The sequence below is a fragment of the Triticum aestivum genome, chromosome 3D, assembly GCF_018294505.1.
Source record: "Triticum aestivum cultivar Chinese Spring chromosome 3D, IWGSC CS RefSeq v2.1, whole genome shotgun sequence".
In the NCBI taxonomy this organism is placed as follows: domain Eukaryota; kingdom Viridiplantae; phylum Streptophyta; class Magnoliopsida; order Poales; family Poaceae; genus Triticum; species Triticum aestivum.
Genome location: NC_057802.1, coordinates 325185445 through 325196042, shown reverse-complemented (window position 1 = coordinate 325196042; position 10598 = coordinate 325185445).

Here is a 10598-nt window from a genome sequence, read left to right as displayed (position 1 = left end):
CACATAGTGAATACATGAACTCCTCAAACTATGGTCATCACCGGGAGTGGTCCCGATTATTGTCACTTCGGGGTTGCCGGATCATAACACATAGTAGGTGACTATAGACTTGCAAGATAGGATCAAGAACTCACATATATTCACGGAAACATAATAGGTTCAGATCTGAAATCATGGCACTCGGGCCCTAGTGACAAGCATTAAGCATAGCAAAGTCATAGCAACATCAATCTCAGAACATAGTGGATACTAGGGATCAAACCCTAACAAAACTAACTCGATTACATGATAGATCTCATCCAACCCATCACCGTCTAGCAAGCCTACGATGGAATAACTCACGCACGGCGGTGAGCATCATGAAATTGGTGATGGAGGATGGTTGATGATGACGATGGGGACGAATCCCCCTCTCCGGAGCCCCGAACGGACTCCAGATCAGCCCTCTCGAGAGGTTTTAGGGCTTGGCGGCGGCTCCGTATCGTAAAACGCGATGAATCCTTCTCTCTGATTTTTTTTCTCCCCGAAAGCAAATATATAGAGTTGGAGTTGAGGTCGGAGGAGCTCCAAGGGGGCGACGAGGTAGGGGGCGCGCCCCCCACCCTCGTGGCTAGGGTGTGGGGCCCCTGGTCTTCATCTTTTGCAAGGACTTTTTATTATTTCCAAATAGACATTCCGTGGAGTTTCAGGTCATTCCGAGAACTTTTGTTTCTGCACATAAATAACACCATGGAAAGTCTGCTGAAAACAGCGTCAGTCCGGGTTAGTTCCATTCAAATCATGCAAGTTAGAGTCCAAAACAAGGGCAAAAGTGTTTGGAAAAGTAGATACAACGGAGACGTATCAACTCCCCCAAGCTTAAACCTTTGCTTGTCCTCAAGCAATTCAGTTGATAAACAGAAAGTGATAAAGAAAAACTTTTACAAACTCTGTTTGCTCCTGTTGTTGTAAATAGGTAAAGCCAGCATTCAAGTTTTTAGCAAAGATTATGACTAACCACATTTGCAATAACTCCTAGGTCTCATGTTTACTCGTATCAATAGCATAATCAACTAGCGAGCCATAATAATAAATCTCGGATGACAACACTTTCTCAAAACAATCATAATATGATATAACAAGATGGTATCTCGCTAGCCCTTTCTGAGACCGCAAAACATAAATGTAGAGCAACTTTAAAGATCAAGGACTGACTAGACATTGTAATTCATGGTAAAAGAGATCCAATCATAGTCATACCCAATATAAATTAATAGTAATGAATGCAAATGACAGCTGCGCTCTCCAGCTAGTGCTTTTTAATAAGAGGGTGATGACTCGACATAAAAGTAAATAGATAGGCCCTTCGCAGAGGGAAGCAGGGATTTGTAGAGGTGCCAGAGCTCGGTTTTGAAATAGAGATAAATAATATTTTGAGCGGCATACTTTCATTGTCAACATAACAACCAAGAGATGGCGATATCTTCCAAGCTACACACATTATAGGCGGTTCCCAAACAGAATGGTAAAGTTTATACTCCCCCTCCACCAACAAGCATCAATCCATGACTTGCTCGAAACAACGAGTGTCTCCAACTAGCAACAGTCCCAGGGGGAGTTTTGTTTACAATTATTTTGATTTAGTTTGCATAAAGCATGGGACTGGGCATCCCGGTGACCAGCCATTTTCTCGTGAATGAGGAGCGGAGTCCACTCCTCTTGAGAATAACCCGCCTAGCATGGAAGATACAAACAGCCCTAGTTGATACATGAGCTATTCGAGCATACAAAACAGAATTTCATTTGAAGGTTTAGAGTTTGGCACATACAAATTTACTTGGAACGGCAGGTAGATACCGCATATAGGAAGGTATAGTGGACTCATATGGAATAACTTTGGGGTTTAAGGGATTGGATGCACAAGCAGTATTCCCGCTTAGTACAAGTGAAGGCTAGCAAAAGACTGGGAAGCGACCAACTAGAGAGCGACAACAGTCATGAACATGAATTAAAATTAATAAACAATGAGTGCAAGCATGAGTAGGATATAATCCACCATGAACATAAATATCGTGAAGGCTATGTTGATTCGTTTCAACTACATGTGTGAACATGTGCCAAGTCGAGTCACTTAAATCATTCAAAGGAGGATACCACCCCACTATACCACATCACAACCATTTTAATAGCATGTTGGCACGCAAGGTAAACCATTATAACTCATAGCTAATCAAGCATGGCATAAGCAACTATGATCTCTAAGTGTCATTGCAAACATGTTTATTCATAATAGGCTGAATCAGGAACGATGAACTCATCATATTTACAAAAACAAGAGAGGTCGAGTTCATACCAGCTTCTCTCATCTCAGTCAGTCCATCATATATCGTCATAATTGCCCTTCACTTGCACGACCGAACGAAGTGAATAATAATAAGAGTGCGCATGCATTGGACTAAGCTAGAATCTGCGAGCATTCAATAAACAGGAGAAGACAAGGCAATATGGGCTCTTGGTTAAATCAACAATAATGCATATAAGAGCCACTTCAACAATTTAATCATGGTCTTCTCCTATCGACCCCCAAAGAAAAGAAAAGAAATAAAACTATTTACACGGGAAAGCTCCCAACAAGCAAAAGAAGAACAAGAAATCTTTTTGGGTTTTCTTTTTAATTATTACTACTACAGCAAGAAAGTAAACTAATTAAGAGCTACACTAATTTTTTTTGTTTTTTCTTAAGGTTTATTAAACACACAAGAAGAAAGCAAGAAAAAGAAAATAAACTAGCATGGATATTACAGTGAAAGAGTATGAGCACCGACATCTAGCAATGAGTGTGTGAACATAAATGTAATGTCGGTGAGAGATACGTACTCCCCCAAGCTTAGGCTTTTGGCCTAAGTTGGTTTATTGCCACGGATGGCCTGGCGGATATCCATAGTTGTAGCCAGGGTCGTACTGAGCTGCGGCAGTTATTGCCTCCTGAGCTGCAGCGTGGCGGCGAGCTGCCTCCGCCCTCCTCTCGTACTCATCTGCCTCCTCTCTGGTAATAACATATCTTCCTTTTGCCTGATAATCAAAGAAGGCAGGAGCAGGGAGAGTAATACGGACAGCACGACGTTTGTCAAAGATTAAGCGATACCGGAGAGGTGATTCATTCCTCTCGATAAACTGGTGGTGGACCATAGCATTATGGTCTAAATAAGTAGGAGGCAACTCAATATCATCCTCACGAATGTCCACACCAAGAAAATCAGCTAAGCGGGTTGCATAAATTCCTCCAAAGAAATCTCAATTAAATCTATTATGGTGCAACCTACGTGCAACAATGGCTCCCAAGTTATAAGTTTTGTCTCCTAACACAACACTCCTAAGAATACTGAGATCAGGGACACACATGTGACATGCTTCATCTTTACCATTTATGCACCTACGTATGAAGAGAGCAAAATAATGTATAGCGGGAAAATGGATGCTCCCTATGGTAGCTTGTGCTATATCTCTAGATTCCCCCACAGTTATACTAGCAAGAAAATTTCTAAATTCAGATTTGCGAGGTTCACTAGCACTACCCCATTGTGGAAGTTTGCAAGCAGCGGTAACAAATCCTCTAAGTCCATGGTATAAGATTTTTCATAAAGATCAAACAGGACAGTTCGAGAATTACGTGAAGATGAAAATTCAAACCTCCTCACAAATGTACTAGTGAGATAGTGGTATTGGCGGCACTTCTCTGCCTCGAAGCTCACAAGATCAGCGTTACACAAATATGTGTTAAATTCTTCCTTGATTCCCGCTCGATCCATAAATTTTTTGAAGGCCACTCACAAGGCCGCACTGGAGCGTCCCTTGGTGGCTCATCGTCAGCATCACGCATTGCAAGCCTGGGTCCTTGCTTCCTCGAAGAACCACCTTGGAACATTTTCCTAAGCATATTTCTTCCTCTGAAAAATTTCTGAATTTTTTAGTAACTTCAAATAAAAGTGAACCAAACTCAACAAAATTGATAGCAACTACTCCTACAAGTGCCTAGAGCCTATATCAAGCATTAGAACTACTTGGAACCATATAAATTTGACATGCAAGCTCAAGAACATGGTCACCTAGGCAGCACAAATTTGCAATGAATAAAGCACGAGAACAAAAACTAATTGGACCAATGGAGGAGTCACATACCAAGGAACAATCTCCCCAAGCAGTTTTGTGAGAGGTGCTTTGAGCAAGGAGATCGAAAATCGCAGAAAATGAGCTAGAACTTGTGCTTGAGCTGGATATTGGTGTTTGTGGGAGGAAGAAGAAGTGTGTGGGTGCAGGAATAAGTGGAGGGGAGCCACCGTGGGCCCACGAGGCAGGGGGCGCGCCTAGGGGGGTAGGGCGCGCCCTCCACCCTCGTGGCCAGGTGCTTGCCCCTCCTGCTGTGTCCTCAGTGCCAGATATTCTCAAAAATTCTAGAAAAAAACATATTCCATTTTCAGGGCATTTGGAGAACTTTTATTTTCGGGGTATTTTTATATTGCACGGATAAATCAGAAAACAGACAGAAAAAATACTATTTTTACTTTATTTCAACTAAATAACAGAAAGTAGAAAGAGGGTACAGAAGGTTGTGCCTTCTAGTTTCATCCATCTCATGCTCATCAAAAGGAATCCACTAACAAGGTTGATCAAGTCTTGTTAACAAACTCATTCCGAATAACATGGAACCGGAGAAATTTCGAATAACACTATGTTACCTCAACGGGGATAGGCACATCCCCAATAATAAGAATATCATATTTCTTCTTGACAGTAGGAAGAGGAAATTCAAAACCTCCAAAAATAATCGATGGAATTTTTCCAATAGAATTGATATTGTGGACTTGAGGTTGTTTCCTCGGAAAGTGTACCGTATGCTCATTACCAATAACATGGAAAGTGACATTGCCTTTGTTGCAATCAATAACAGCCCCTGCAATATTCAAAAAGGGTCTTCCAAGAATAATAGACATACTATCGTCCTCGGGAATATCAAGAATAACAAAGTCCGTTAAAATAGTAACGTTTGCAACCACAACAGGCACATCCTCACAAATACCGACAGGTATAGCAGTTGATTTATCAGCCATTTGCAAAGATATTTCAGTAGGTTTCAACTTATTCAAATCAAGTCTATGATATAAAGAGAGAGGCATAACACTAACACCGGCTCCAAGATCACATAAAGCAGTTTTAACATAATTTCTTTTAATGGAGCATGGTATAGTGGGTACTCCTATCTCCTAGTTTCTTAGGTATTCCACCCTTAAAAGTATAATTAGCAAGCATGGTGGAAATTTTAGCTTCCGGTATCTTTCTTTTATTTGTAACAATATCTTTCATATACTTAGCATAAGGATTCATTTTGAGCATATCAGTTAAACGCATACGCAAGAAGATAGGTCTAATCATTTCAGCAAAGCGCTCAAAATCCTCATCATCCTTTTTCTTGGATGGTTTGGGAGGAAAGGGCATGGGTTTCTGAACCCATGGCTCCCTTTCTTTACCATGTTTCCTAGCAACAAAGTCTCTCTTATCATAACGTTGATTCTTTGATTGTGGGTTATCAAGATCAACAGCAGGTTCAATTTCTACATCATTGTCATTACTAGGTTGAGCATCATCATCATTAACATTTTCATTGGGTTCATGTTCATTACCAGATTGTGTTTCAGCATCAGAAATAGAAATATCATTTGGATTCTCAGGTGGTTCAGCAATAGGTTCACTGGAAGCATGCAAAGTCCTATCATTTTTCTTTTTCTTCCTTTTAGAAGGACTAGGTGCATCAATATTATTTCTCTGAGAATCCTGCTCAATTCTCATAGGGTGGCCTTCAGGATACAAAGGTTCCTGAGTCATTCTACCAGTTCTAGTAGCCACTCTGACAACATAATCATTTTTCTTACTATTCAATTCATTGAGCAAATCATTTTGAGCTTTAAGTACTTGTTCTACTTGAGTGGTAACCATAGAAGCATGTTTAGTAATGAGTTTAAGTTCACCTTTAACTCTAGACATATAATCACCCAAGTGTTCAAGCGTATCGGAATTGTATTTCAATTGTCTACCAAAATAAGCATTGAAGTTTTCTTGTTTGACAATAAAATTATAGAACTCTTCTAAGCATTGTCTAGCAGACTTATAGTGAGGGATATCACCTTCATCAAATCTATAGAGAGAATTTACCTTTACTACCTGTGTCGGGTTATCAAGACCATGGGTTTCTTCAATAGGTGGAGGATTAAGATCATATGTTTCTTCAACAGGCGGTAAATTAAGACCGTGTATTTCTTCAATAGGAGGTAAATTCTTAACATCTTCAGCTTTAATACCCTTTTCTTTCATAGATTTCTTTGCCTCTTCCATATCTTCAGGACTGAGAAATAGAACACCTCTCTTCTTCGGAGTTGGTTTAGGAATAGGCTCAGGAATTGGCTCAGGAGCTGGCTCAGGAAGTGTCCAATTATTTTCATTTGTCAACATATTATTCAATAGAATTTCAGCTTCATCCGGTGTTCTTTCCCTGAAAACAGAACCAGCACAACTATCCAGGTAATCTCTGGAAGCATTGGTTAGTCCATTATAAAAGATATCAAGTATTTCATTTTTCTTAAGAGGATGATCAGGCAAAGCATTAAGTAACTTGAGAAGCCTCCCCCAAGCTTGTGGGAGACTCTCTTCTTCAATTTGCACAAAATTGTATATATCCCTTAAAGCAGCTTGTTTCTTATGAGCAGGGAAATATTTAGCAGAGAAGTAATAAATCATATCCTGGGGACTACGCACACAACCAGGATCAAGAGAATTAAACCATATCTTAGCATCACCCTTTAATGAGAACGGAAATATTTTAAGGATATAGAGGTAGCGGGTTCTCTCATCATTAGTAAATAGGGTGGCTATATCATTTAATTTAGTAAGATGTGCCACAACAGTTTCAGATTCATAGCCATGAAAAGGATCAGATTCAACCAAAGTAATTATATCAGGATCAACAGAGAATTCATAATCCTTATCAGTAACACAGATAGGTGAAGTAGCAAAAGCAGGGTCAGGTTTCATTCTATCATTAAGAGATTGCTGCTTCCATTTAGCTAATAACCTCTTGAGTTCATATCTATCTTTGCAAGCTAAAATAGCTAAAGTAGCTTCTTTATCAAAAACATAACCCTCAAGAATAACAGGCAAGTCTTCATCATCACTTTCATCAATATAATTAGTTTCAATAATTTCTTTCTCTCTAGCCCTAGCAATTTGTTTATCAAGAAATTCACTAAGTGGCACAATAGTATCAAGCATAGAAGTAGTTTCATCATAAGTATCATGCATAGCAGAAGTGGCATCATCAATAACATGCGACATATCAGAACGAATAGCAGAAGCAGGTTTAGGTGTCGCAAGCTTACTCAAAACAGAAGGTGAATCAAGTGCAGAGCTAGATGGTAGTTCCTTACCTCCCCTCGTAGTTGAGGGATAAATTTTTGTCTTAGCGTCTTTCAAGTTCTTCATACTGACCAGCAGATATAAATCCCAAGTGACTCAAAGAATAGAGCTATGCTCCCCCGCAACGGCGCCAGAAAATAGTCTTGATAACCCACAAGTATAGGGGATCGCAACAGTTTTCGAGGGTAGAGTATTCAACCCAAATTTATTGATTCGGCACAAGGGGAGCCAAAGAATATTCTCAAGTATTAGCAGTTGAGTTGTCAATTCAACCACACCTGGATAACTTAGTATCTGCAGCAAAGTATTTAGTAGCAAAGTAATATGACAGTAGTGGTAACGGTAACAAAAGTAACGGTAGCAAAAGTAATATTTTTGGTGTTTTGTTGTGATTGTAACAGTAGCAACGGAAAAGTAAATAAGCGAAGAACAATATGTGAAAAGCTCGTAGGCATTGGATCGGTGATGGAGAATTATGCCGGATGCGGTTCATCATGTAACAATCATAACATAGGGTGACACAGAACTAGCTCCAATTCATCAATGTAATGTAGGCATGTATTCCGAATATAATCATACGTGCTTATGGAAAAGAACTTGCATGACATCTTTTGTCCTACCCTCCCGTGGCAGCGGGGTCCTAATGGAAACTAAGGGATATTAAGGCCTCCTTTTAATAGAGTACCGGAACAAAGCATTAGCACATAGTGAATACATGAACTCCTCAAACTATGGTCATCACCGGGAGTGGTCCCGATTATTGTCACTTCGGGGTTGCCGGATCATAACACATAGTAGGTGACTATAGACTTGCAAGATAGGATCAAGACCTCACATATATTCATGAAAACATAATAGGTTCAGATCTGAAATCATGGCACTCGGGCCCTAGTGACAAGCATTAAGCATAGCAAAGCCATAGCAACATCAATCTCAGAACATAGTGGATACTAGGGATCAAACCCTAACAAAACTAACTCGATTACATGATAGATCTCATCCAACCCATCACTGTCCAGCAAGCCTACGATGGAATTACTCACGGACGACGGTGAGCATCATGAAATTGGTGATGGAGGATGCTTGATGATGACGATGGGGACGAATCCCCCTCTCCGGAGCCCCGAACGGACTCCAGATCAGCCCTGCCGAGAGGTTTTAGGGCTTGGCGGCGGCTCTGTATCGTAAAACGCGATGAATCCTTCTCTCTGATTTTTTGGAAAAGTAGATACGACGGAGACGTACCAATCCTTCTATGGACTGGAGCAAGCATCTCGGAGTTGGAACATACGCTTTGATGAGGTGATCAAAGCATTTGGGTTTATACAAAGTTTGCAAGAAACTTGTATTTGCAAGAAAGTAAGTGGGAGCACTACAGCATTTTTGATAAGTATATGTGGATGACATATTGTTGATCAGAAATAATGTAGAATTTCTGGAAAGCATAAAGGGTTGTTTGAATGGAGTTTTTCAAAGGAAGACCTGTGTAAAACTGCTTACATGTTGGGTATCAAGATCTATAGAGATAGATCAAGACGTCTGATAAGACTTTCACAGAGCACATACCTTGACATGATCTTAAAGGAATTCAAGATGGATCAGTCAAAGAAGGAGCTCTTGCCTGAGTTGTAAGGTGTGAAGTTAAGACTTGAAGCTCGACCACGGCAGAAGAAAGAGAAAGGACGAAAGTCGTCCCCTATGCCTTAGCCATAGGCTCTATACGATATGCCATGCTGTGTACCACACCTGATATGTGCCTTGCCACGTGTCTGGCAAGGGGGTACAAAAGTGATCTAGGAATGGATCATTAGACAGCGGTCAAAATTGTCCTTAGAGGAATCAGGAAATGTTTCTCGGTTTTGGAGGTGATAAAGAGTTCGGCGTAAAGGGTTACGTCGATGTAAGTTTTAACACCTATCCGGATGACTCTGAGTAGCAAACCGGATACGTATAGTGGAGCAACCATTTGGGATAGCTCCAAGTGGAGCGTGGAAGCAGCATCTATGATAGGACATAGAGATTTGCGAAGTACATACGGATCTGAATGTTGCAGAACCGTTGACTAAAACCTCTCTCACAAGCATAACATGATCAATCCCCAGAACTCATTGAGTCTTAATCACATGTGATGTGAACTAGATTATTGACTCTAGTAAACTCTTTGGGTGTTAGTCACATGGCGATGTGAACTATGAGTGTTAATCATATGGCGATGTAAACTAGATTATTGACTCTAGTGCAAGTGGGAGACTGTTGGAAATATGCCCTAGAGGAAATAATAAAATGGTTATTATTATATTTCCTTGTTCCTGATAATTGTCTATTGTTCATGCCATAATTGTATTAACCGGAGACCGTAATACATGTGTGAATACGTAGACCACAATATGTCCCTAGTAAGCCTCTAGTTGACTAGCTCGTTGATCAATAGATGGTTATGGTTTCCTGACCATGGACATTGGATGTCATTGATAACGGGATCACATCATTAGGAGAATGATGTGATGGACAAGACCCAATCCTAAGCATAGCACAAGATCGTGTAGCTCGTTCGCTAGAGCTTTTATAATGTCAGGTATCATTTCCTTAGACCATGAGATTGTGTAACTCCCGGATACCGTAGGAGTGCTTTGGGTGTATCAAACGTCACAACGTAACTGGGTGACTATAAAGGTGCACTACAGGTATCTCCGAAAGTGTCTGTTGGGTTGGCACGAATCGAGACTGGGATTTGTCACTCCGTATGACGGAGAGGTATCTCTGGGCCCACTCGGTAATGCATCATCATAATGAGCTCAATGTGACTAAGGAGTTAGCCACGGTATCATGCGTTACAGAACGAGTAAAGAGACTTGCCCGTAACGAGATTGAACAAGGTATAGGGATACCGACGATCAAATCTCGGGCAAGTAACATACCGATAGACAAAGGGAATTGTATACGAGATTGATTAAATCCCCGACATCGTGGTTCATCCGATGAGATCATTGTGGAACATGTGGGAGCCAATATGGGTATCCAGATCCCGCTATTGGTTATTGGCCGGAGAGGTGTCTCGGTCATGTCTGCATGGTTCCCGAACCCGTAGGGTCTACACACTTAAGGTTCGGTGACGCTAGAGTTGTTATGGGAAATAGTATGTGGTTACCGAAGGT